Source organism: Schistocerca piceifrons, chromosome 6, assembly GCF_021461385.2.
Source record: "Schistocerca piceifrons isolate TAMUIC-IGC-003096 chromosome 6, iqSchPice1.1, whole genome shotgun sequence".
Lineage (NCBI taxonomy): Eukaryota > Metazoa > Arthropoda > Insecta > Orthoptera > Acrididae > Schistocerca > Schistocerca piceifrons.
In genome coordinates this window covers 366,551,916-366,556,016 of record NC_060143.1, presented here as the reverse complement: position 1 = coordinate 366,556,016, position 4,101 = coordinate 366,551,916, and the positions used below count along the sequence as shown (strand labels likewise).

Below are 4,101 nucleotides of genomic sequence, written 5' to 3'. Positions count from 1 at the left end.
GACTGTATTCATCCAGTGTTTGAGAATAAGAACACTTAGCGACTTCAAACAAAATTTATTTTTCTCGCTGACTCAGAGTGACGAAAGGAAAAAAGTTTATCACTTACTACATTCTCGATGTTCATGGAGTAAAACTCCCGCTTCAGGCATGACGATTTGATTTATTACTTCTTTATTACTAACTCGGTTCCCAACACATTTTGCAGACAGTATCTACGTATAGCTTCGACTGTACGTAGCAAATTACATGACTGTACGACGCGCTTTCTGCTTGTTATTGCTTATTGATACACACAAGGAAAGGTGTCTGTATGATGCTCTAGATACGCTGTATCATACTCGACTGGTCATTAAAATTGCTACAGCAAGAAGAAATACAGATGATAAACGGGTATTCAATGGACAGATATATTATACTAGAACTGACATGTGATTACATTTTCACGCAGTTTGGGTCCATAGATCCTGAGAAATCAGTATCCAGAACAACCACCTCTGGCCGTAATAACAGCTTTGATACGCCTGGGCATTGAGTCAAACAGAGCTTGGATGGCGTGTACAGGTACAGCTGCCCATGCAGCTTCAACACGATACCACAGTTCATCAAGAGTAGTGAATGGCGTATTGTCACGAGCCAGTTGCTCGGCCACCATTGACCAGACGTTTTCAGTTGGTGAGAGATCTGGCAGCAGTCGAACATTTTCTGTATCCAGAAAAGCCCGTACAGGACCTGCAACATGCGATCTTGCATCCTGCATCCTGCTGAAATTTAGGGTTTCGCAGGGATCGAATGAAGGGTAGAGCCACGGATCGTAACACATCTGAAATGTAACGTCCACTGTTAAAAGTGCCGTCAATGCGAACAAGAGGTGACCGAGACGTGCAACCAATGACACCCCATACCATCACGCCGGGTGATACGCCAGTATAGCGATGACGAATACACGCTTCCAATGTGCGTTCACCGCGATGTCGCCAAACACGGTTGCGACCATCATGATGCTGTAAACAGAACCTGGATGCATCCGAAAAAATGACGTTTTGCCATTCGTGCACCTAGGTTCGCCGTTGAGCACACCATCGCAGGCGCTCCTGTCTGTGATGCAGCGTCAAGGGTAACTGCAGCCATGGTCTCCGAACTGATAGTCCATGCTGCTGGAAACGTCGTCGAACTGTTCGTGCAGATGGTGGTTGTCTTGAAAACGCTCCCATCCGTTGACTCAGGGATCGAGACTTGGCTGCACGATCCGTTACAGCCATGCAGATAAGATGCCTGTCATCTCGACTGCTAATGATACGAAGCCGTTGGGATCCAGTACGGCGTTCCGTATTACCCTCCTGAACCCATAGATTCCATATTCTGCTAACAGTCATTGGATCTCGACCAACGCGAGCAGCAATGTTGCGATACGATAAACCTCAATCGCGATAGTCTACAATCCGTCTTTATCAAAGTCGGAAACGTGATGGTACGCATTTCTACTCCTTACACGAGGCATCACAACAACATTTCACCAGGCAACGCCGGTCAACTGCTGTTTGTGTGTGAGAAATCAGTTGGAAACTTTTCTCATGTCAGCACGTTGTAGGTGTCACCACCGGCTACAACCTTGTGTGAATGAATGCTCTGAAAAGCTAATCATTTGCATATCACAGCATCTTCTTCCTGTCGGTTAAATTTCGCGTCTGTTGCACGTCATCTTCGTGGTGTAGCAATTTTAATGGCCAGTAGTGTAATAAGGTAATTCTCAGTTTATATGTTTTAAATAAACGTGCTGATAATTTTACTTTCGATATGTTAACGTATCACGTTGATTGGTGACATTACCACACGTGTTTGATATGATTTTTGTATTATTTCAGCGTACCCGGATGGATAGTGTTGGGAGAGCAGCCACAAGAGTCAGAGTAGTTGTTCCGGTCGCCATCAGCGAGTACTGCAGAAGCCGTTTTGCCTCTTTGCGGTCACGCTATTGTGAAACAGCTTCCCTCACTTGCGCAAATCGCTTCGTGTACGATTGACAAGGCCCATACATTCGGACGAAACCTATAAATTCCTGTGGATCTTCGGATATCCTTCTTTAACAGGAAGTGTTACTAGTATATCCACGCCAGCCTTCAGCCCTTCTTGCGAGCCAAGGTCGATTCCAATTTCTACTCCTGGTATTACGTCGTCGTTCAAGTAGGCGGCCGCACGGCAAATGCTGCTTAGATAACTGCAACCTCCATGTCTAAAATGCTGTCGTACATGAACGTTGATAATCATGTGCTTGTAGCAGCACATTTAACGAGCACTTAAGTTTGTAATTCTGTATAAATATAATGAAATTTCGTTGTAGTTGCACAAAATAACAATAACTGTTTAACAAATACGAATCTAGACCTGTCAGGCGTTTCAATACGATAAACGGCAGCTTTACAAAAATACCAGCTTTCACGCTCAACGACGTGACCGACGTAAAGAAGCCTGTAGTTCCGAATATTTACCCTTGGGGCACTGGTGCAGACTTACTCGTTGGGAGTATCTTGTAATAGGGCTAACGAAATCTTTGACAGTTCGAGACTTGTCTCTTTGGGGCGCTGGTGCGGACTTCTATACGATAGGGTATCGGGTAATAGCGGTTTTAGACCCACAGCCTCCCGCGCAAAGTTTTGAGGGCAGAGACTAAGCTACGCCGTTAACAGCTACAGACAACTGACTGATCATTGCAGACACACAGCGGAGAGATTCAGATGTGTAGTGATCTGAAGGTACTAGGGGAATTCAAAAAAAGGAATTTATACATGTCTCTCGGTAAGACCATTGCGCAACAACAGTGACGCGTTGTCAGATGAGAGCGCATGTTCTTGGTTTCCTGGGGAAACAGTTCTGTTGCGGAACGAAAAACATATCCAGCAACTGCAAACATATTCCAAAGTTCAAGCACGTGGGACAGTACGATTCTGCGGGGGAAACGTTAAATTGAACACCGATTCAGCATGACATTCTGCCAGTATGGACCAAATGCAGTGTTTGGTCCAGCCTTAGAGAAATGGTATCAACAATTTGACCAAGCCCGCACAGACCTTGGTCATGCTAATCGGGAAGAAGGCCCTCGACATAGATCACAGCGGATCTCGGATGCTTCCGTTACCAAGGAATGGATTCCTATCGTCGAGGAATTCAACGATTGGAAGAACGTTTCGACCGTTGCTTACGGAGACTTGGTGACTGCTGCAAAATAGTAGTCTCCTGTATCTGCGTCATTCTAAAGTATAATTACAACATTCAATAAAGGTTACTTGGCCTGTCGTAACAATGAGTAACTTATAGATCTTATAATTAAATGTTTCCCTGAGACATTTAAATCCCTTCGTTATCTACGATAATGATCTAAGTAGAAAAATGAATTAAAACTTATGGTTCGGCCGGGACTCGAACCAAGGTCTTCTTCCTTGCTAGGCTGAAATGTTAACCACTACACCACCACAACACAGTAGTCAACATTACTGCACGAACTACCCAAGTTGAATGCGCTCACCAACACAAACTTCATATCTTCAGCTATTTTCGGACTTTCCATTACGTCCAACGCTGGGGTGCTATTCCAATGCCGGAGAGCCCTGGCAGTGGTGACAGTATAAGGGAAAACGACTGAAGATATGAATTGAAGTTTGTGTTGGGGAGGGCATTAACTTGGGTAGTTCTCGCAGCAATGTTGATTATTGTGTTGTGGTGGTGTAATGGTTAGCATTTCTGCCTAGCAAGCAAGAAGACCTGGGTTTGAGTCCCGGCCGCAGCACAAATTTTAGTTGATTTATTCTGCTTCGATCATTAATGAATAACTTAGTTTTTGATGTTCCCTCGTAGGACGGACAAAATACAGGGAGTAAAAGGTCATCCGTAACTTGTACAGAAACAAATCTGTAGTTATAAGTCGAGGACTCGAAAGGGAACCGTAAATAGTCTGCTAAAGGACCTACGTACTCCCATCACGGATTTGATTCGTGCTGACGGGGTGTGTAGAGCACGACTAGGACTTCAACATATGTGAGCAGGGGAGACGCAACTCTCAGCTGTTTTCGAGAAAGTCAAGATTGAAAATTTTAAGCGTGCCTATG

General features: G+C 44.6%; 1 non-coding gene across 1 annotated transcript; it reads left to right on the top strand.

The window, feature by feature from the left end:
• Window positions 1-3,709: 3,709 nt before the first annotated feature.
• Trnaa-agc lies at window positions 3,710-3,782 on the top strand. Its single transcript has one exon. It is a non-coding gene; the product is annotated as a tRNA-Ala (tRNA).
• The last annotated feature ends 319 nt before the right edge of the window (window positions 3,783-4,101 follow it).